This window comes from Haemaphysalis longicornis, unplaced genomic scaffold (assembly GCF_048455015.1).
Source record: "Haemaphysalis longicornis isolate Haplotype H1 unplaced genomic scaffold, Haemaphysalis longicornis Haplotype H1 scaffold_1, whole genome shotgun sequence".
NCBI lineage: Eukaryota > Metazoa > Arthropoda > Arachnida > Ixodida > Ixodidae > Haemaphysalis > Haemaphysalis longicornis.
In genome coordinates, this window is record NW_027526203.1 from 372,091,054 (window position 1) to 372,115,815 (window position 24,762).

Genomic DNA, 24,762 nt, shown 5'->3' on the forward strand with positions numbered 1-24,762 from the left:
ACTCGTCTCGTCTTATGCATGCAGGTAGTCGTTGGCGAAAGCGATGTTGAAGCTTCCTCACGTTTCCGTAGGTCATGCTGAAGTAACTGGAACTGGCCCATGCAGCATTCGGGGAGCCCAGGCGGGGTCATTTCTGTAGTGGTCGGTTGGCAGTTGTAGCTGCAGCGGCGGCTAGCTGTGGCTTTTTGTGTGTGCGTGACAGCTTACTCACCCCGTAATTGCGCATATTAGGTAATAGACCCCCAAACGAACGAGTTCCTCTAAACAATTATCTTTGGTTAAAGCTAGTTTTGTATAGACGAAGTTATATGCTGTCAATCAAAAGTATTAGAAATCAAACATAAAGAGCTAGCTCTTCTCAAACATTGAAACTGCATTGCTGACGCTGTCATACAACTACACTTCTGATGAAGGCCAAAAACGAAAACGCCCGTGTGTTCGAGATTTCGGCGCACATTGAAGATTCCCAGGTGACCGAAATTAATCCGGAGCCCTCCACTACAGCGCGCCTCGTCGCTTGCGTATCTGTAGCGTCAGCGAGTTAAGCCACATAATAATAAATCAACCAATCTCAGAAATTTACGTAACAGTTTATTTTTTTTTTCAGGGCTATAACAAAATACGCTCAAATTATGCACCGTTCTGACTGGTCACGTCTGAGGGGTTGTAAAGATAAGATTGGGACCACTTCGCCTTCCACAGAAACAATGAGGGAACTAAAATTTAGGATGCCCACGTGGTCTAATTAATGAATCGTTGCCTTCATATTTAGACTGCTATCATGGCTTCGGCTGGTGAAATCCTCGTTTTCTTGACGCGTGAAAAAAAAAAAAAAAACGTTATCTCTAACCTGAATTTCGGCAATTTTTTTAGTGGGAGGTCTTATCGGTACATAGATCTGCTGTCATGTTTAGCGTCCGCTGAGCGGCACATTTGTTTGCACATAGCTGCTGTCCTTTTCTCAGTCCAGGAAGCCACGAGCTTTCGCCACTGTTCGGGCCCATGTTAGTGCATTTCTTGACTGCTACTTAGGTGCTAAAGCCTGGAGCTGGTTCAATAGCACATACGATTTTTGCTTCTTTCCATCAACACAGACGGCGAATGAAAAGGGTTGCTTGATGGCACGACATGGGCCAGTTGCATGTAATTACTGCTATCGCGATGAATGCTCCAAAATACAGATTCTATAGAATACACATTTCCGCATAGTAGTATTAGGTCGCTTGTACGAGCAAGGAAACTTGCTGACAAACGTTCTGCGTACAGTGATTTTGACGTCCCAAGGAAAAAAGAATGCCAAGAGACCGCCAAAAGGGCGGTCTTTTTTACTCTAGGTAATATGCGTTGTGCGCCCGGAGCATTGATCCTTAATCTCCTCGGCGTCGCGGTTCGTCACAAAGCTTACGTTTTTAACTTGTATCAAAAATTGCAATACCAATGAGGTCAGCGTCTGTACCAATGCGGTCAGTGTCTATGCAGGCTCGCAAAGCACGAGTTGTTTTACGCGCACTTCTTCTTTAGTCCAAAAAAGTGACATTTATTTTTGGTTTCAAGTCTAAAGAATGGCCTAAAACGTATAATGGACAAATGAAACGCGAACACAAAATTATGAACCGGAACACACAAATAGCGCGATTTCTTTCCATGCAAGTGAAATAATCGCGCCGCTATATAACAGCAGAGTCTAAGACATTGAAGGACTCTGATAACAGTAACAAAGATTGAAAATGTGTCTTTCCAAATATACCACTAGCGAGCCATTGTTTTGCATTCACTATCCATATTCTTTCCTCTAGAGCATTCGGTTTAATATTTTCGTGTTTTCATTCATTCGTCCATGAGTGTACATGTATATACAGCACACTGTGTTCGGTGGCTAAGCGCTAGCCCACGCATGACCTTCGGAACTCCGGTGATTGGGCAGGGGTGGTGCTAGACCTGTGACAGACATCAGCCGTTCACCTTTCGAAGAGCAGGAGCGTGATTTGGTTCCGACTGGATTAATGCGATCGGGAGCCAGACGTTTTCTTGTCGACTTTTGAGCATTAACTGCCATAGGAAAAACGAGTACTCGGCTACGGCATCATAGCCGTTCATCTTTTATACTCCGGCAGGCGAAAAGAGGTTGGCCGCTCGGAAGACGTGTACGTGCTGCTCATCTTTTGATGAGCGGCTTTCAAAGAAAAAAAGAGTACTCGGCAGCCGCAAGCTTGCCGCACGTCTTGTGATCAATGTTGCGGGAGCAAGCGCCGTTCCTCGGCGGCGGGTGACTTACCAGAGAATTTATAAGCAACCCGCCCCGGGCAGAAACCGTGGTTACGGCAAACCAGTGAAAGGCGACCAACATATGAGCATTGGCTGCCGAAAACGTTCGAAGGTGACGGCAGCCGGATTCGTATCGTCCATTTTATTATCAACGGCAGCCAATTCGTTGCCTCTTGCCGAGCATGCCGGAGAACAGCCATAGGATGGCCGGTCAAGAAACGGACTTTCCGTGCTGCCTGGGGTATTGCTCAACGCACTCGCCACTGCTCACCGTTGTGAAAAATCAGTATCTACGCCAAGCACGGTAACAGTCTAAAGAAATGCCACACGTAAGTATATTTCAACCCAGATATGCCACGATGAATGCTCCGTGTTACGTCGATCTCCACCTATGCGTGGGATCCGACATTATTTCCCCTTTTCGCTTTACAGCGAAGCTGTCTATGGCTAGGATCCAGCAGATTTTCTCCGGCGACAGACCAGGCGTAGGCGAACCATTTTATAGTATGGAAAAATTCATAAAGAAGTTCCTAGGGCCTCCGCATTTTGATATACGACGGCTTATATTGACCCTGGAAAATGCCTTCCCAGCGATGCATTTGCGTTTAGAGATGGATCGCTGTAAGCTTGTTCTTTGTAGGCTGGTTTTCCCACATTGTCCGTTGCACAGAGAAGCATAGTCCTGTACGTAGGGGGTCTGGTTCCAACCCCACTGTGTACTCCTCTCCACCGCTGCCTTTTTCCCGAGTAACGTATACTGCTGCCCGGAACAAACTAGTGTCTGGGTACCGGCGGCTGGGGCTACCCTCAATCACTGCGAAGGAGCCCTCACGCTGCACCGAGAGGCCTTCAGGCTGCTCATCTCGTACCTCGAGGAGTCGGGACTCAACACCCGTGCATGAGCTGTCAAAGCCAAACCCCACCCACTATCCGCACCCTGTTTCCTTTATTCCTTTTGTGTGTGTGTGTCTGTTTGTGTGTGTGTGTGTGTGTGTGTGTGTGTGTGTGTGTGTGTGTGTATAAATAGTCTGTTTATAATCTGCCTGTGTATGTATATACACTGTACATATCCTTTTAATCGCCTGTTATCATATTCCTAATATTTCATTGCCCTTTCACTGCCTTTTTTTTCCAATGCTCTTTTCTCCCGCGGCGAGACCTGTGCCCTCTGTCGAGCGGCAAACTTCGCCTTGTAAATATTTGCCGTTTAATAAACACTTTCTCTCTCTCTACTCCTCGCCACGCGCGACGTCTCTCTCCCCACTGACATTGCGTAACGCAACGCATTCCTCGGCGTGCACCTGTGCGGCGCACTAGACGCGCAACTGTCTCTACCATCCAATCACGCGTGGTCTTTGTCTGTGACGTTGAGATTGCGCCACTATCCTGATAATTCGACATAGCAAATCCCCAATATAGCTAAACGCCAACATTGCAAACCCCACCAGAGCGCCAGCTTCACTGGACTTCCCTCTTCACAGCATGGGAGAGCCCTGTTGTCTTAATCATTTTTGGTTACATCGTTGACGCGAAGACGGGGACGTCACAACTCTGTTTTTACCGCCACCGGTAATGTTAATGATATTAATATGTCAATATTTATATTAATGACATTGCAACTGATGTAAATCCTGGGGTTGAAGTGCGGTTGCTTGCCGACGATTGTCTTTTGTTTTGTCGCTTAAAGAGTACTTCTGATCAAAAACAACTGAACTATTCTGATATAGTGCGAATCGATCAGTCAGTAAAATTTGTTATCTACGCAGACGACACCACCTTATTTCTCACTGATAGTGATTGCAAAAAAACTGTTTGAGCGAGGCAACGAAATTTTAGTAAAATTAGCTGCGTGGTCCTCAGCAAACGGCCTATAGGTATAAATACAGAAAAAACAAAAGCGGTAATTTTTAGAGCGAAAGGCAAGGGCGTAACACCCGACGCGCTCTTTATGAACGGGAGTAGAATCGAAGTAGTAGACAGGATCAAAACGCTAGGTATAATTTTCTATATGATTTGGGATTTCCAGATTGATCATTTAATGACAAAGCTAGCCCGTACCGTTGGCATTTTCTATTGAACTCGGGACTTGCTTCCTACGAAAACCAAGCTTCTATTATATAATTCACTGTTCTTGTCTTACATACGTTATTGCTTCCTCGTATGGGGCACCACATTACCAAACTCGCACGTCTTCAAAAAACGGGTTCGATTCCCGGCCGCGGCGGCCGCTTTTCTGATGGAGGTGAAAAGCAAGGACGCCCGTGTGTTCGAGATTTCGGCGCACGTTAAAGATCCCCAGGTGGTCAAAATTAATCCGGAGCCCTCCACTACGGCGCGCCTCATCGCCTGCGTTGTGTCGGTGCGTTAAACCCTACAATCAATCATCAATCAACGTCTTCAAAAAAAAATTCACAGCATATCCACGGGGTGAATGATGATGAGTGGGCGAAGCTCCTGAGGGGAAATCATCGGTAAAACCGTGACTCTTCAGTGAAAGTTCGCCCACTACATCATCAAGAAAGACGTGAGAAACACTGTGTGTATATATACAAATCAACTTTTATTTTGTCTGCCTGCCGATACGCGCGCTTTCTCGCCGCTTCCCGTTCTCTGACGTTTTGGAGATCCTCTTCGCGCCGCAGCCGTGCCGCTTCGCGTACGGCAGGGTCCTCGCGCCGTTGCCGTGACGCTTGGGCCTCTCGTTCTCGAACGCTGGGATCTTGGCGGCGTCGTCGCGCAGCCAGACGACACGCTTCGGCCTCCCGCTCTCGTACGGCAGGATCTTGGCGGCGGCGTCGCGCAGCTTCACGGAGCGCTTCTGCCTCGCGGGCTCGCACATCGGGATTCTGTCTGCGAGCACGCGCTGCCGCCGCCTTGCGCGCTCGCCGCTCTGCAGCCTTTAAGGCCGACCTCCATGCAGCGAAGTTTCTCGGCGAACTTGGCGCGGCGGACGCCGTGGTTTGACGCACCGCTCAGTTTTCGTCCACCCCAACCTACATGCAACGTGACCCGGCGAACGCCGCCGATGGAAGACAGGACAGGAAGTACAACGAAGTACGAGGCTCTGATTGGCTGCGGCCTCAAAATGCAGTTTGCCGCTTCCGGTCGCGTTCGCCGAAGCGCGTTCGACATCTAGCTCGCGTAGATCGCCGACGAACAGCCGTATTTTCGACGCCGGCGGCGGAGCGGCCGCCGCCGGGCGACGTTCGCCGCCTTTTCGCCTACATTTCGCTGCATGGAGGTCGGCCTCCATCGGGCGACTCCGAGCGCGCGCCAACAGCGAACGGATTTTATTACAACGCTCCCCGCCATCTAGTAAACAATCCAAGAACTAAACTAGAGGTAGCCACGCCATCTAGTAAACAATCCAAGCGCATCTTTTCATCATATACAAGTACCGCCATCTAGTAAACAATCCAAGAACTAAACTAGAGGTAGCCACGCCATCTAGTAAACAATCCAAGAACTAAACTAGAGGTGGCTACATACATACGTCGAGGATGGACAGACCCACGCCCTAAGGAGCTTCGCCCCTAAAAATTACCCCATCTTCCCTTAGGGGAACTCTAAGTAGTATGCAAAGCAGCCATGGGGTCGATTCAAGTGCCCATTAGTTTTCAGTTCGTCGTTAAGCCCATGGCTGTTTCGCATACTACTCAAGGTTCCCCTACGGGAAGATGGTGTAATTTTATTAGATGCGACGGGGCTATGTCCCTCTCTTGTCGTTGTTGCGCCGTCCACACCCCCACTGCGCATGCGCGGCTTGCTGAACGCCCGGTGGTGTCTTACCCTTTAATGGCTCCTGGAGCGACAGTGTTACCGGTGTCTTCCTGGGCCGGCCCGAGATGAGCCGAGCATGCGCAGTGGGGGTGTGGACGGCGCCACAACAAGGGAAAGGCATAGCCCCGACCATGAGATGCTGGGGCGACAGTGTTGCCGGTGTCTTCCTGGGCCGGCACGAGACGAGCACGCTTCCCCTTAAAGAGCTCCTGGAGCGGCAGTGTTGCCGGTGTCTTCCTGGGCCGGTGGATGGATGGACGACGGACGACGGAGCCGAGAGCAAGAGATGCTTTGCATCTAAAAACAGTTCGCATAATTTCAAATTCCCCTTTCGACACTTCAGCCGGTCTTCTCCTTTTAAAAAACTCAACCTGATTAGTGCAGACAATTTTTATGACTACCGCCTAAGCATGGCTTTAAGAAGCGAGGCAAAGCGTAGCGAGAAATTCCTTACTAGTTTTGCGCAAAAAATTCTCAATGTACCTGTGTACAACACTCGACATACTGAACATTGGACTGTTCGCTGTTGCAGAACCAACTATGGTAATCAAATGTTGTCCCGTGCTGTCCCCAAACTTCTAAATCAATTTATTGAACGCGGCGTTGACTATCATTCTTTAGGGACTCCTGAGCTTTTAAGTATGTACCTGTAATAATAATTGCTCTTTTCTTTTTCTTTCTTTTTTTCTCCCGAAGAGTACCAGTTGTGGCTATGTATGCAAGCAGTGTTCCGCTAGAGATTGTATAAACTTGTTCCTTTTCTCATTGCTGTTCATTTAATGACATTTGTTGTAACTATGTTTTATTAATATTTTACTAAATTTTACAGGAAAACACTGTCTTATCGAAATTGCACTGTATTAATTACACGCAAGCCCTCTAGGATGTATACCGTCAGGCGCTATCTACTGCCCATACACCCGTTCGGGGCAAGAGCTCGTCAAGCTGTCCACAGCAGCTTTTTCTGTCGCCCCGTCATGTTTTATAAAAAACATGACATAAAATTCTATTCTATTCTATTCTATGTCGAATTCGTAACTGGTGCAAAAAATGGCATATGCAAATTAATTTTGACAAATCTGTTTGCATGACGGTCAGGAATCAGAAAACCCCATTGATGTTTTCATGCGCTGTTAACAATGTAATTATGTGTTCTGCGAAGCTGAAATATCTTGGCATAACAATTTCCAGTAACCTTAATTGGAATGAACATGTCGAAAACATTTATGGATCTTCCCAGCGCAGGCCTGGTTTGTTGAGGCGTAAGTTGAAGGATACTGCTCCAGATATTAAACTGAAAGCATGCACTAATTTTGCTCGATGAAATCTCGAGTATGCTAGTATAATTTGGGACCCACATCGGGAATACATAATAGATAAATTAGAACAAATTCAGCGAATGGCGGTCAAGCTTATTTTTTTCCGACTACGACAAAACACCCTCGGTAACCGCCGTGATTGCCAGGGCTGGTCTCACTACACTGGTTGTGCGCAGGAAAATCGCACGCCCTAAAGTTTTTATCAACTTTATAACAATAAGCTGAACCTGAGACCCAGTTTGTACTCGAAGCCTCCTTCAAGAGTTTCGCATCGAACTATTCACCCTTATGTTATTATGCCTTATAACGTGCCTAGAGTGGATGTCTTTAAGCAGTGTTTCATTGTCGAAACAATTGTTGAGTGGAACAACTCGAACCCATGTGTATTTCTTATGAACAATATGGTTGACGCTTTCGAAAGAAATTTAAAAGCATTCTTTGAATGAACTTTGCATTGTATTCCCTCCCTGTAACATCCCGGAAGGGCTCACAGTATTGAAAAATAAATAATGAATAAATATAAAGTACTATTATATTATCATACTAGCGCCACATGCATCAGTACGGTATATATATTTTTATACTCAGACATTGAACAGCCCCAAAGAAGGAGTTCCTGCTCATACACTCATAATGCAGAAAAGTAAGCTCTCAAGCTTGCCTGGCGACATGGGTTTCTCCTATGGTTTCTTTTTGGTTAAATGTTTTCCTTGTCTAATGTACATCTAGCAGTCATCTGAATTTACACCATGAACACAATTAAATGTCTTAACTGAGCCAATTACGTATTTCTGTGTAGATACGACGCGTTACAATTTTCACTATACGGACAGATTTTGCTGGTGTATGTACTTGCAAAAAGAGGTCGGCCACAACTGCGGGTTACCATTATTTAATGGAATGGCTGACATACGTTTATTCTACATAAATATCTGCGCCAGTTGTGCGTCTTGGGCATCGGCTTCGAGGGACGTCATCTATTCTTCTGCCGTCGCATCGATAAGCTCGAATGATATCGCTTACCTGTTTACTTGACCTTCCGGTGTGCCTGCCAATCTGCCGAGCGGTGCCTTCAATAAGGAGACGAATACTGTGCTTTTGTTGTATGACGTCGAGAAGCGGCATGTTCGCACAAAGCAGAAATTTAGAACCAGCAACCCATTCTGGAATGACCCCGTTTTACTCTTAGCCGAACCTGTTTATAAGACTGCCCTGTCATGAAAACTTCGTAACGAAATTCACCATCAAAGATCCCAGCCAAATAGCCATGGCGTTATCTGCGGCTCAATCACTTTTACATCGGAAGTGTCTTTTTTCAGGCCTTTCTTCCTGCTTTTTCGTCGTGTGAATTCAACACCCCCTAAACATAATTGCTTTTATTCCTTATCAGTTTTACACATCTTCAGGGCGCGTAGCGGTATGGAACAGCTCATTCGGGAAAGGCGTCAGTGACAAACAGGGAGAAATAATTGCGCAGCGGCTCGTTAAATTTAGACGCTGAACGTTATCGACACAGCGAAAGCAGCCGGAGGGTTGGAGCGTCGGTGACGGCCGATCGTTCCGCCAAGCCGAACCGCCTCGACGAATGGTTATGAAACACCGCCGGTCGGCGCAGTCTCTAACAGCGGGGGGTGTCAAGTGAAAGCACAGGCGCTAAAAGCCGTGCTTCCGTCCGAGCGCCCGTCTCGACAGCATCGATGCATTTCGGCGCGCGATCTGTAAACTTTTGTGACCGACTGTTAGCCCCGGGTACGTCTGTGGAAGCATGCATGGCGGCCTGTTTTTTTCCCCCTCTGTTTGTGGGTCGAGCACGTCTCTTTCCATTACTGCACTAGTTAAAGCGGCACCGAAATGCGGCAGAAACACGCGCATTGATTTTCAAAGAGCGGCGAGTTTGGCACGCTGTTCTACTTGACATGCACATGCGCGTTGTACGGAAATCCATAGTATAAAATAATCGGCCAAGGCCGAGAAAATTTAGGCGTGTTGTCCTTTTGTAGTAATCGTTCACCTAAGCTGATACTAGCGCAATAGAATCGTCAAGACAGTGTACTTCATGTTCGGATTTCTAAATTTTGAGAATGAAAGTTAACTTCGCCAGGTTTGATACTGAGTCCAACCACCCCACTGTAAGGAGTATGATGAAAGTTGGGAGTACATGCCCACCTCTGCCTTCATAAAATATAACCGACTTCAGTTTGTGAAATGCTGCAATAGATGCCTAAAAACACCCCATTTTCACGGGAGGGCACTAGACCGGTGTCAGCGTTGCCTCGTGTAGTTTAAAAAAAATCAAGGGACATCATCTTTAACCCAAAGCATGTCCTAGTCTAATTTGATGTAAAAATAAAACAGAATGGTTCCGTTTTTTTATATCTATAATATAATGTGCCTTCACTGCGGTGGATAAAGGGGAGGGGGCGGTTAGGGTTAGCTGGCGAGAGGGAGCGCGCATTATTAGGCTAAGCGGGGTGTGGCCGACGTTGTTGGAGACGGCAACAACTTCGGCAACCCACTCTCGAAAATTGCAGGAGCCTAAGCGAACGCATAACTCAAGGACGAAAATTGGAACCTAAAAAGCAACGGCTGCGCCTAACTGCGAGTGCCTGTTTCTAGTCACACGAGCCGTGTTTTGCACGCTTTAGTGCAGCCATGGTAATGACAGGCCTTGGGAAAGGTTCGCGCTCAAAACTCGAGGTACGTACTGATTATGGGGGCGCCGGCGTGCTTCTCACACAGGACAGGTGCGTGTGATCGTGTTCTGCTGGAACCGGTAGCTTTATTACGCTGCTTCTATTCCTGCGGGGGCTGCTCAGTGGATGATTGGTTTAAGCTGCGTGTCGTCGTACTACCGGCGCACGTCGGCGATCACGCTGCGCGATAACTGCTTTTGAGAAGTTTATTCGGTCCATAGACCCTCGTGCGCATTCACCACTTGGATTAGCGGGTAACGCCCGTGTGTCACGCCTGCGGCGAGGCTGCCCGATTCCTGTGGAGCAAAACGAGACATTGGAGCAAGGAAGCTAAGAGGGACACTGCACTATTCGGAGTGAATTCTATTTTCTGGCGGCGATTTCCCGTAGAGGCGCGCAGACAGGGGCAGGGAAGTTCGCATGCGTTTGGAAGTTCGGTGCCTTCAGGGATGGCGGGGGGGCTACACAGGTTGGCAGCGCCGGTTAAGTGGTGTTCACTCCACTTTCACTCATAGTTAATTTAACAAATGTTTATTAGCTCTGTTAACAAGAATTAGCCCTGTTTTTAAGCTTTCACCTCATACGAAAGGACCTTTGGGGAAAGGAACATGGAAGGTACTGCTTTGATCACTTTGTTTTGTCCAGCTTTCATTTCTAGCGGTACATAAGTGTGTAGGTCGTATAAACTTTCTCTAGCCATCACTCCACCGTCAGCCAGAGTACATTAATTTTTCCCAACAGAGTACACTGCTCAATTTATATTTTGTGAACAAGTTTGTACCCTCCAAGATATGCGCTTGCAATGCGCACGCAGCCCCGCCCCACCACCCCACCTCACCTCCTCCTCCCATGAGCTGGATCGACCAGACGTCGACTGGAGGTCCAGACCATCCTGGTACCCCGGACAAAGGCTTCTTGGGCAACACATGGATTCTGGGACTAGGTTTCCATCCTCACTATCAAAGCTCGTTAGACTGTTTTTTTTTCTCTTTCTTTTTATGCATGTATGTCGGCACGCACGGGCGTACGGACCTATGTGTATATAAACGCAAGTATACGTAGGTACTTATTTTGTACTTACGCTTGTATGTACACACGTACAAATATATAAGTGTGTGCAATATGGTCTATAACTGCGCCATTAATATAGATTTAGAATAGTGCAACAGCGCGAACCGACGGTACAACGAGGCTGAGGTGACCCGAGCACGGGCTAACATTTGAACCTTTATTAAAGGGACCCTGCACTCTAAGAAGTCAATTTCGGCGCACGTTAAAGATCCCCAGGGGGTCAAAATTATTCTAGAGCCCTCCACTACGGCGCCCATCATCGCCTGTATAGCGTCGGCGCGTGAAACCTCACAATCAATCAATCAATCAATCAATCAATCAATCAATCAATCAATCAATCAATCAATCAATCAATCAATCAATCAATCAATCAATCAATCAATCAATCAATCAATCAATAAAATCAATATCACCGTCTCCATAGGGCGTCTTCACCACAAAGCTTCAGAATGGCCACTCGCAGTTTCCTAATGCGCAAATTTGGCGAGTGACGGGGCCAAGCATTCAATTTGAGTATAAAAGGGCATCTCCGCTGGGACATCGTGCAGTGCAAAATGCCTTGCACGCCTTGCGTTTTGTCCCTGCGAACACGAATTTTAACAGCGGTGCTATTTAAGGTGACGTTGGGGGGGCGGACGTGCGCAAGAAAACCTCGCCGAGCGGATGACGTCATCGCGCGCGCCGGCACCGCTCAACCTTCGAGAACACCCTGCCCAGCGTTCGTGGCGTGACCTCTTGCGTGCTCTTTCTTACCAGTGGGGATTGTCCCCCAGGGGGTCGAACCAGCGATACCGGTTCCACATGGGCTCCCGAAGTTTGGATCATGCCAGCGGAAATTTGGACCGAATAGACCTGGGAATCACTCACCGAGGTCAGTGAAGGTGCCTGGCACCCAACCGCTACGTTTTTTGGAGGACCCACCCGTGTTTGCCCCATTTCTGGCCGCATTCCCCCGTGAACTACAAGTGGGCAAGCTAAGCCTAACGTCGCCTACCGCGATAGGGCTGCTCACTCGCCGCCGGACAGGCCTTGCGCCGCCGGTCGGGTTTCATACCGCCGCCGCGCCACTGCTCGGTGCCACGAAAGATGGAGTATACCGTGGAAGGGGAGGATATTTTTCCGGAGGAGTATATAGACCAGAAACTGTGGTCTCGCGCCGTCAAGGCTCACGACCACTTGTTTTCGCTGAAGAAATTGGCGGAGACCGCCGCGTCACCAACCGGCGCAACCGAGAACGGCCAGGGCAAAAATGCCAGGAAAGAAGCCTAGAAAAGAGTCAGCTACCCCATGAAGAGAAGACAACCGCTACCGCGCCTCCCAATGTCCGATTTTAAGATAATTTACAGACCAGGAGGAGGCCTGGACTTACGCCCCGTGAACGGCGGCAAGCTTTTGCAGGCGGTTGCCGGTGTGCCGATGTGGATTTCGCCATTTCTCGCACACAGGACAAGTTACATATCAATCCCTTCAACAACTCTTTCACCGTCAGCACACCATCCGAAGAACGGGTTAAGCGCTATGTCAAACTGTAAGAACTTCAAATCAAGGACCAGAAACACCCTCCCCGGGCATACGTGGTAGCCCCTGACGACGCAGTCAAGGGCATCATCTACAATGCCGTCTACAAGCAAACCCAAGACGAAATCTTCGAAGACATTATAAACCTGAACAAGAGCAGGAACTACACACTGCCGATGCCAGGCAACTGGGTAAAACCAAGTCGCTCCTGATAACTTTCATTGGAACGAAGGAGGTACCCAAACAAATCATCTTCTTCGGTTCAATCTACACCTGCTATCCCTTCAAGGCGAAAGTGGAGACCTGTTTCAACTGCCGACGAGCAGGACACAGGGCGGACGTATGCCCGAAGGAGAAGACAGGCTTGTGCCGCCAGTGCGGAGGGCAGCACCACGTCAAAGAACAACCGGACTGTACACCCAAATGCATCCTCTGCAATGGAGATCATTTCACGGGCACCAGGAAATGCAAGCTGCGTTTCGAGAGACTCGGCAACTTCAAGGCAAGGACATCGACCACTACCGAGAACCCGTGGCAACACCGACAGCAGCAGCAAGGGCAGGCGAGAGAAGAGCATCGCCAGTCCAGAAGTCGATTCAGATCGAACTCCAGGACAGGAAGAGGGCACAGCAGAAGCCGCTCCAACTCCTCCCCCCCCCCCTACTCCCTGGAGGTCCGAGAGCAAGGTACGTCCAAACCAGATGAGCTGGAAGCCCCAGGACTCCCAGTTAGAGAGATAAAATGCGGAGCTCAGGGCACATATAAGACGACAGGAGAAGGAAATGAAAGAAATAAAAGAAATGTTACGAAATGTGCTCGCGCTAAAGGACAGGTCGCCCCCCTCTGTACTTCAAACCAAAAACCTCGCCTACACCTAGGCAAAATATTTCGCTACCCCCTACCGCGACATCCTCGCGAGCCCCGTCACCGCAGCGCGGTACCCCGATCAAAACGAAAACTACTGAGGTAACGGAGGCAGATGAAACCCCCACGTTAAAGGATTTATTCAGTTTTATGCAAAAACTTCAGGAGAGACTGCTGACTAACATTGGCAAGAACATAACCGAAACCCAGAAGTGTATGGATGCGTTGTCCACACGCATAGAGGCTATTGAGGCTAGTCAAAGCCAGGTAGCAGCTAGACAAAGCCAGACGGAGGCCAGCATGGCTGCCAAGCTGAATGCAAAATATGCTGAGACCCTCGCAGATCCCGTGAACCCCGCCGCCACAAATACTGAAATACAGAGAGTAATTCATCATGGAGGGGGACCATAAAGAAGTCAAAATATGGCAGTGGAACTGCACAGGTTTCCGCCATAAACGGGAGAACCTGCAGCTCCACATACAAAATTTGGACAACTCCGAGGTCCCAGTCATTATTGCTCTACAAAAAAATCTAGCCAAAGTCAACCTTAGAAACTATACAGCTTATGAAATATCGGGAATGCAAAACCCACGCGTAGCCGTCTTGGTTCACAGGAATCTCACAGCTATTGAGCTCAAGATTGATATCGTAGGCGCAGACTGCCTCCTCGTCGAGATCATACCACAAACAAACAAACAAGAGGGACCTGTAGTTTATTCCTACTTAACGTATATAGCTTAACGTGTATATATATATATATATATATATATATATATATATATATATATAGTAAAAAGGGGCGCAATAAAAAAACATAACAAGTTTACTTCGAAAACATAACTTTACATCGACGTTTCGGACGGGGACCGTCCGAAACGTCGATGTAAAGTTATGTTTTCGAAGTACACTTGTTATGTTTTTTATTGCGCCCCTTTTTACTATTTAACCTTCACTAGCCTAATCGTTTACCTTATATATATATATATATATATATATATATATATATATATATATATATATATATATATATATATATATAAGACAGAAAATAAGGGTTGGCAGTCAAGAAAACCTCGGAAAGCAAAGGGGAGGTTGTGGTGGGTCATAGAAAGAGATGAAGAATTTTTTGAGTCGAAAAGAAAGTGGTGAAAAAATGCCCGCCGGGTGGGGATCCAAACCCACGACCTCGTGGGTGCGGATCCCACCCGGCGGGCATTATTTCACGGAGCCCCTCATTTTCCCATTGTCTGATTCGCTATATATATATATATATATATATATATATATATATCGCTGTAGAACTTTGGTCGCGGCCAGCTACCCGATGAGCCGACGAAATCACGGCGAAAAACGCCGGCAGAATGGAAGCAGCAAACACAAACTCGTGACGCGTTTGGATGTTGTTTATTTAGAAAATGTCCACGGGATGTCGATTGCGCGTGGTCCTCTGCTGGCTGCTCGGTTGCGTATGGCACGCTTTAAAATTGATTTTAAATATGTTCTAGGCTGTATTCACCGCTGATATTTTGCAGATGATGTATGTGTGTTCACACCAATCAATCCCCGAAGTTATCCCGCCTTCAAAATTTTGTGTCAGTGCACCTTTAATATCACACTCATACCCATGACCAAGCGGCTAGCTTTGAAAGTACATAATTTGTCCCACTCCCTATATGCTGACGAGATTACACCGTGGGCAACGAAGGGCAGCGACGGAGAAATAACGGACACTTTGCAAACTGGAGCTGACATAGTCTCGAAACAGGCTACGGCTATAGGCTTGTCTTGCTCTCCTGAAAAGTCAGAGCTCCTGGTAATGCGTTACGAGCCTGGAAAACAAGCCAAGGATACACCGGTTCCAATATAAATCCACATGAATAACACACTAGTGCCCGAAGTCCAAACAATCAGGTTACTATATACTTACAGAGCAATGGCAAGAGCACCACCACGCTCAGTAAACCGACGGCTTGCGTGCATCAGAGAACCGCCTAATTCACCGCATAGCGAACAAACACAGGGGCTGAAAGAAACAGATCTAACGAGGCTAGTTCAGGCCTTTGTTCTGCGTCGCTTTGTCCACTCCCTTCCATACCTCAGTTGGCACAAGGCGGAGAAGGAGAAAGTGCACTGTTTAACTAGACAATCTTACAAAGCAGCTTTGCACTTACCGAGGTGTACTCCGACAGACAAACTCCTAAAAATGGGCATCCACAATACCCTCGAAGAATTAATAGAGGCACATAGAATCGCTCAATATGAAAGATTATCCAAGACCCCGACAGGAGAGTACACCTTAAAGGCTCTAAATATATCTTATGAAGGAACACAAACAAGGGAGAACTCTGTCTCTAGAGATATATTTAAGCACCTCACTAATAATTGCATTCCTAAAAATATGCACCCCCTTCATCACAAGGAGAGAAGAAACGCTAGAGCCAAAGCACTCGAGAAACTGTTTAAACACCGTGAGGAGGTAGTCTACGTGGATGCAGCCGAATACAAAGTGCAGGATGCCTTTGCAGTTGCAGCCGTCGATAACAAACTCAAGCATATCAACGCAGCCACTGTTTATGGCAGTCGGCCGTAGGAAGCGGAAGAGGCGGCAATCTCTATTGCAATCACTAGTACCAAAGCAAAATTTATCTTCAGCGACTCCAACACCGCTGTGCGTAATTTTGCTAAGAACAAATTTCACGAAATGGCATATAACATTCTTTTAAGAAACGAGTTCGAACCCCGCCAGATCCAGATTATCTGGATTCCTGCGCACTCGTCCCATTCAGGGAACGAAGCGGCCCGCAGATTTGCCCGCGAACTCGTCAACTGGGAGGTGGACCAATCGTGCCTTCGAGGATCTAAGGAGCGCATGGTTACGTATCAAGAGATTGCATCTCACTACAGAAACGAAAGTCTAGTTTACCCTGCCCCCCCATTATTCCCTAACGAAAAGCCAGCAAACGACATGGAGGCAACTCTAATCCCATACCTTCTTGAACCCTTCTAAATTGGCCCTGATGTACCCAGGTCTGTACACCCCGAAATGCAGAATGTGTGAGGGCGAAAAGGCCCACCTAGCCCACATCCTATACGAATGCCCTGAGCTCCAACCTAAAGCCGAATGGCATCTCTCTAACCAAATAGAATGGGAGGCTGCGGAGACCAGCTCCGAGCCTGAGACCCAAATTCAGGCCGTGGACTGGGCTTTGGAAGTCGCCATGAAGCAAGGTCTTCTGGCCCCCTCACGGAGTCAAGAAGAAGCTTATCAATAATATAAGTGATTGTTGACCAAATAAAGTTGTTCCTCCTCCTCCTCTTCTGATCAGTTCACGTACGTTCGCACCTCAAGTGGGAAGCACAGAAAAGCTCGAACTACAGACGCCGAGTTGGCGAAGTTAGTTGCCGCCAGTTCTAGCGCGTCTTAACGCGGCCCATTTTAGGAGAGGTGTGAAAGCCTGCGTACAAAACGATCGGGGCCTGCCGGTCATAGAGAACGTTCAGCGGCAAGTTCGGAACTCTGTATGAGGTGCAACAGCCGGGTCTACGACGAAGGGAGAGATGGGGTGACAGAAGAAGAGTGTCACGCCCGAAGAAGAGGAAGCGCGGCGCGAAAGCCGCCATGCCGTTACTCGAGAACCGGGATGGGACGACTTCGGTCCAGTACCGATTATCGTGCCGGTGAAGCTTTGGCAAAACGTCAGCGAGTCGCAGAAGATCCGGAGTTGCGCGCTCGCGCACATTGTACATACTTTAATGACCGAGTGTTCACCGGTAGCTCTTAGGGGAGCTAACGACGACACCACGCAGAAAACGTGACTGCGTCTCGAAGTATACACACGCAGAAAAATTGTCCGAGTCTCCAAGCCTAACCACGCATCCGAACGAAGAATTAGCTAGGTCCACCAGCTGCGCTGCTCCCCCATCTTCGCGCTACTATATAGTGCGAAGCTGCCCTAATTTACAAAAAAAATTATTCAAATCATATGTTGGGCTTCTTCATTCGCCGAATTCGCACATTAGGGGGTTATTTTGAAGCGTTGGGGTAAACACTCCCTACGACGACTCCTTGGAATGTGCAGAGCTGCCGATAAACTCTTTCATTCTTTCCTTCGTGCCCGGATACCCTGCGGAAGCTATAGTTATCCCCAGCATAGAGCGGTACTGCGTGATTAGCTCGTTGCAGTATACACGCCTTCCCATTCCTGCTTTGCTGGTGTCGCGATTTTTTTTTAGGGCTATCGAATGCATTTATTGCTGCAACTGAAAGTTGTGCGAGTCGTGCGTATGCGTGCGAGTTACCTATTTGTCTAAACATGGCTGCCGTTCTGTTGCATCATGCTTGTACGCTCGGCGTGTTCCATGCTACTTCACCACGGTTCACCCAACCGAAACGATGTCAGCGGCTCCGAACCGTATTGTGGGTCGTAGAATAGGAGGTGCAGCGTGAAACATGGCGGCCGCAAGCGCCCCCCTTTCCTTTTTTCAAAATTTTTTCGCCAGTGACGAGGAACGGGGGTGGCTGCACGAGAAAGTCGATAGCACAATGTCGCAGGGCAAGCAAGGAACGGAAGGGTACAAATTAGTGTATGCGTGGTAAAGAAAATGGCGACATCCGTGGACTAGGTCCTCGAAACGTCCCGAGCGCTGGGTCGGGGCCGTTTCCCCAATCAGTATGCGACGCATTAGCAATTCGAATGGCGCTCGGTTGTCTTCGAAGGTAGCAGACCCGCGCGCTCGAAGGGGAGAGGCCGCGCCCCGTGCGCTTTTCCTTAGCGAAATTTATGGCCCCACCAGGCGGTTCGTTCGGAACCGCGGTTGCCACGCGCTCGCCTCCAGGGGGATGTAAACAGACGCGTAAAAACTGCCTCCTTGCGCTGTGGTTTCTTACTCAAGGCGAGCGCTCGTAAGTCGCTACAAGGCGTTGCAGCTGATCTAAGGACCACCACCATGCCAGACACAGTTCTTAGCAACGGCGCCGATTGGAACGCTCTGTTTCGCTTGAAAACGGGGTGGTGGTGGGAGGGGGGGGGGGGGGGGGGGGAAGAGGGGTGGGGGGGTAAGGCAGGCCTCTTATTATAATGTTCAAATTTGTCGAATGACGTGGCCGAGCATTCAATTTAAGTGAAAAAAGGGCATCTGCGCTCGTACATTGCGCAATGCAAAACGCTTGCACCCCTTGCCTGTTGCCGTTGCGCACATGCATTTTTTTCAGCCAAATCATATGTTGAGCGTCTTCATTCGCCGAATTTCTGCACTCGGCCAGTTCGATTGGTAATTCTGAAGCAATGTTGTTTAGACGCCCAACGGGAACTTCAAGTATGAATCGTAAAGCGAACAGCCAGCTTAGTCGCCTCCTCCCCAATTTTCGTCGCAATTTGTTAAAAATGTGTGCTTGGGCAGTACAACAGGAAAATTTTCTTGCGCACGGCTTCACGAATATTTGTAGACCACACTCGTTCACCAAGGCAAAACATCTAACCGCAGTCGTAACTGAAGCAGTTTGTCGGCTTGAGGTAGGGGGGCTGCCTGTTGGGCGATGCTGACTGAGCTGAAGTTTGCGTCTTTCGAGAAGAATGTGTTCAGACAAAGCTGCGAAATATATTTATCATGCACTTCCAAGGTCCCACTTCATCATTCTTAAAAAAAAAGAAAACGCCTAAGCGAGCTATCCCAATCCCGTTTCGCCATTCACGATCTGTGACGTCACAAGTCGTAGTGCGAAAGTGTATTGGACGGTGACACTCGTGCTCGCGCTTTAGGTATTTTATGCGTTTTTGAACACTCTAAGAAATCACCACGACGCTCCAGAACGACCAATTAGACCAATCAGCGTGACCAACCAAATGTGCCAATTTGGCCAATGACGAGGTCGAGGTGCGATTACTTGAATAAACTTTTATTGAAGCCCAATCAGACTCCGTGTCTGGAGGCGGGTAGAATCTGCGCTGGGACAACAGCGCACATGCACACCTTGCGCTGTTGTCCCAGCGCAGTTCTATTTTTCACTCTAATCGCATGCTCGGCCTCGTCATTCGCCGAATTCGCACGTTTGGTCACGTTGATTAGTTGTTCTGGAACGTCGTGGTAAAGCCCACCTGCGGCGATATCTTAGAGTATACAGCTACCACTACTGCAAATTGTATGTTTGTATTCTCGGCACGCACAGGTTGTCGATACAGGTGAACTTCGCTTCGCAATTTAGTTTCCCCCTTTCATTTCACCATTTCGGCTCATATTTTGTCAACTTTTGAAGCGGAAGCTATACCCTTCAAAGTGATTGAAGGGGCTTTTGAAATGCGGGATTTTTCGCTTTTGTTTGTGCCAAAAAGGTGTTGTGCTTGTCTTGTTTAGGGGATTTAAAGGAGTATAGCGCAATATATTCACTTAACAGCGGCAATAATAATTTGCGACCTGCTACTAAGGCGATGTTTTGCAGCTGTCTTTGCATGCGCTAGCCTAGTTATGTGCGCAGCGGCTGAATCGCTTTGACGCTGCCACCAAAGGCACGCCTTCGCGTCTCGCTTGTCGCTGTTGCACTTCGTTAGAAGCTAAATGAAAAGCGCAGCGCGTACGAGATTCCAGAGCGTCCTAATGAGTCCCAGGAGGTATGAATTCGGGGCAATTCTCTTCTAAAACACCTTTTCACGGCCACAGTGCCACCCTAAATATTCATGCCGATAAGCACCGTGTAATGTTTGCACTTCCTTTTTACATGTTTTTATCTCGCGCACTGTAGAACTTGTAACTTACAGGCAAAATAACTAGCGTCTGTTTAGCTCATTAGCTTGGGAACAGCCGCGTGAAGCGCGCTGTTCCGTCGCTCTCGATCGAAGCAGAGCTCAAGGATAATGGGAAGAACCAGCGCCACAGCACGTTTTCCGCTCGTGTTCTACAGAGCGCTTGCCTGAAAAGCAGTACAAAGGGGTTCGGAATAATACGTAAAAGCACAGAATAACAACTTGTATTATTGCTTTTTTACTTTGTGGGAATCGCTACTGCTTGTTACATTTAATCTCTGCTTGAGACGCTCAGTCGAGGACACTACACGCGATCCTTTATATGTGTACTCTAAATACAGGGTGCTTGTAACCCTAATCGCTACGGTGTTTCATTTGCGGTTTATATTAAAGCGAAGCTTTCGTGGCCTCATTGATGGCGGTGGCGTAACCAAAACGCACTGAACGAAAGCCAACTTTACACAGTGGGAGAGCGAATGATGATGATGACGACGATGACGATGACGACGACGCAACGAAGAAACGCTTCCCGTGGTCTGAATCGCCACCTAACCTTGCTTCAACCCCGGGGCGTTCTCACACGCGACGTTTATTTATTTTTGTTCTTTTGATTAGGGGTGGTCAATGAAGCAATGGGTTTGTACACACGGAACGCTGCATATGCACTTAAAAATGTCTTCTGACCTGCCGCGGTGGCTCAGTGGCGAAGGCGTTGCGCTGCTGAGCACGAGGTCGCGGGTTCAATTCCGGCCGCGGCGGCCGCTTTTCTGATGGAGGCGAAAAGCAAAAACACCCGTGTATACGAGATTTCGGCGCATGTTAAAGATCACCAGGTGGTCAAAATTAATCCGGAGCCCTCCACTAAGGCGCGCCTCATCGCCTGCGTTGCGTCGACGCGTTAACCCCTTAATTAAATCAAATCAAAACGTCTTCTGGTGTTGCTTGCTTGCTACTTTGGCAAGCCGTTTACGTAATGCTGGCTTGGCTGTATCGTAGCTTTGCTGTCCTAGATTACAGTTGTACGTAATCTAGTAATTGTTCGTATGTACGTTACGTGCTCCGGGAATACGCTTTTTAAAGCAGAGCTTTCTTGGCCTCACTGATGGCGGGGCTATAACCAAAACGCTCTGCAGGAAAGCCAACTTAACACACTGAGAGGGCACATGGTGGTGATGACGATTATAATGATGATGCAACAAGAAAAAAACGCTTCCCATGGTTGGAATCGAACTGGGTTCATCTCGTTATGAACTCGACGTCTATCAGATTACGTCATCTTTTTTTTCTTTTTTCTTCTATGGTATTTAATTCAAATTCAAATATTAAGAAACTTATATAAAAGAACTATTTATAAAACAAGAACTATTTACAAATCATGGCGCTAAATGTACGGGAAACAGGTAATCTGGAATTCGACGAACAAACGATTGACAGCAATTCGCGCTAGTTTAGGGGGAAATGATACACACCGGTGCAAAACAGGGTACCAATTGGGTATAATTTTTTTTTGTTCACGGTAGCCTTTAGGTTAATTATCATTCGACTAAAGTGCGACTTGGAAGATACCATCGGATGGAGGCAAAAAGCGAAAATGCCCGTGTTTTCGAGATTGCGGTGCACGTTAGAGATCCCCAGGTGGTATAAATTAATTCGGAGCCCGCCACTACGACACGCGTCATCGCCTGTACAGCGTCGGTGCGTTAAACCTCATAATCAATCAATCAATCAATCAATCAATCAATCAATCAATCAATCAATCAATCAATCAATCAATCAATCAATCAATCAATCAATCAATATACCATTGGTTGAGCGTTTCTGTCTAACATGCGCGTTTTCCACAAACTGTGTAGAGCCATTAAGAAAAAATTGACCACATCTTTCCGCGGGGGGAACCCATGGGGTGATGCGACGCATCTGGGCGGTGCTTGTTACGGTTGCGCCGACCATCGCCGTAGCATACCTGTTAGTCTCCATTCAAATAATCGGTGGTCATCGGATGTCATCGGAGCGGCGGCGGTGGAGCGACTGAGCGGAGCGGCGCAGTTATCGCGTTTATATGTACCGGGCGTTAACGGTGAGGGGAATGAGAGAGAGCAGCGCATGCGCATGTGTTAACCGAGCGCTAACGCGCGCTGACGCACAGCTGGCATGGCGAGGGGAGCGAGCGCTAACGCAAGATGGCGCTGTGGTGAGAGCGGCGTTACCGCGCAGCTGGCGTGGCGAGGAGAATGGGGGAGAGGCTTGTGGACTACGGTTGGATGGAGGGACAAGGTGAGTCAAAAAAAAAAAAAAAAACTTGTAATCGCATTCGGGTCGCTCAGAATTTACTTTGGGTTCGTAGTGCGGGAGTTGCTCTGGACTTTGGCTGAGTTGACTTTGGTTTTGGACTTTTGCAGTTTGAATTTTGGAATTTGTGAGAGTAGATTTTGGACATCGATTTGACTCAGTTTGCATAGAAAAAGCATTGTGTTTTAGCCATCTTTCTCCTAAAAAAGGGGCTTTGATATTTTTTTTACTTTAAGGGAATGAGGCTGCCTGTGCCATCATCAGTCACAATTCTGTTCAACAGCTACCAGTATTTATGCTTTTATTTAAAAAACCAAGGCACCTTGAATATAAATAGCACGAACCAGTAGTCTTGTATTGATGTGTGTTTGGTTACAGCAGCCGTAAATTGGGCCTCGGAGAAGTTGCGTTTACAGACGTTTCCGCTACTTAAAAAAAAGAAAACAAGCAGTGAAGCGTACCACGCACAAGGAGGGAACTTCATGTGGAAGAAAAACTAGTTAATTTTTGGACCCATGGCGATTGGAGGGCTTCTTAGCCCAGATGCCCCCGGGCGGTCACTGCCTGGCGGGCCATAGAAAACTGAAATTAACAAAAATAATAAAATAGGCGAAAATATAAACCATCGAATAGTGTACGTTATGAAAGTTTACAGTCTATGTTCTCAAATTAGCAACGCTTTAAACGTCCTCACTTTATGCACACATAACAGGGTGTTATGTCCAAGTATCGCCGCAGGTTATTTTAGCTTACCAGCCGCGCCTTGTCTGTGTGCTGCTAGCGCTTGCATATAGCTACTAACACGATGTAAAAAAATATGGCGCAAAAACTGTGACCAATTTCGGGAACTTTCGCGCAGATGTTGATGCGCAAGCAGTAGTATCGTCCCGCATAAAGTGTAAAGTATAAAGTGGGCAGCAGAAATAATGAAAGCAGTTAATTTTTCACCGTGGCGTTGATGAAACTTGTCTGTGTTTATTTCCACTTGGAAAGGTGGCGCTTGGTTAGTTTTCTGCTGAGACGCCTATACAAAACTTTAGCTGGCGGCTCCGTTATGCTGCCTTCACCGCAGCATAACTGTGCTTGCTGTGGAGCACGCTTCGAAGGCACCTGAGTTTTCGGTTGCCAACTCCTCGCAATCTTTTCGCTGGAGGCTCCCAATACCTCTGTTCGCAGTGGAATCAATGCAATGACCACACAGAATTTTATTTTAACGCAACTAGAACCAGGTATAAAAATTGGAAAAGTAAAATAAATCAGCATTAAAATATTTCATGTCACTGAACCATTTTATATTATATTTTTATACACTGATTGCTTAGATGAGATCAAATATTTGGTTTTTAAAGGGATTCTAGCCGAAATTTTTCAACTTACAGAAGCGCAGTGTCCAAATTCACAATATTGAGGTCTGCAGTTGTTTGTTTAAACTGAATGATTATAGTGGCTGGTAACAACTAATACAAGACGGTGCGCTAGAGGGAGTCTGTAGTTATATTCGCGCACACAGCGTGACTGAGTGATTTCCTGGGTAACGGAGGCGCCGAGTTGTGCTTTTTTGAAGAGGGTTTGTACCAGCCGTTAGTATAATCTTGATACCTGCTTTTTCAAGGTAGAAAACCTGCACATTATTGAATCTTTAGTGCGGCCTGCTGTACTCTGCGTCTACTTTGGAGGTACATACCTGAGTCTGTAATTGATATCAAGAAGTAAAATATTATTGCGATAAGTGGGGCCACTCCACTGTGGATGATTATGAATTACTTTGTTCCTGGGGGATCCATTCTTACTGTATTCAGAGCTTAGTTATAGTACACGAGACACCCTGTTTCTATGACTGAGCCGCAGGCGAAATAAGATGTTTTAGAAAAGTGCCACAAAGAGTATATAGTCGACTCCCGGTAATACAAAGTTTGCGGGGAATCCTAAAAGCTTAAGAATAAATGAACTTCCAATAGCAGCAATTAAACAGCAAAAATGAACGTTGTATTTGTTGAAAACTCACTGTCTATATAAAAAATTGGTAATTGTCCTCTGCTTCTGCTTGTAGAGTTTTGCTCTGAAAGTAAATTTTGCAGACTGCAGACGTGTCCGAGGGCTTCTTCTGCGTTGTTCCAAGCAACGAAAGACCTCTGCGTGAGGGCAAGGCCCGCAGCTACATGAGCAGCCCGGTGGCTGTTGCTTAGTTTCAAGGTCGTCGTCGATGTCACTTTCGTTACAAGCCT

General features: G+C 47.4%; 1 protein-coding gene across 2 annotated transcripts in view; it reads left to right on the top strand.

Annotated features, from left to right (window-relative positions):
- The window catches only part of LOC144155094 (uncharacterized), a 303,882-nt gene that overhangs the window by 69,676 nt on the left and 209,444 nt on the right, over positions 1–24,762 (top strand). The gene's annotated exons all lie outside the window — the stretch shown is intronic.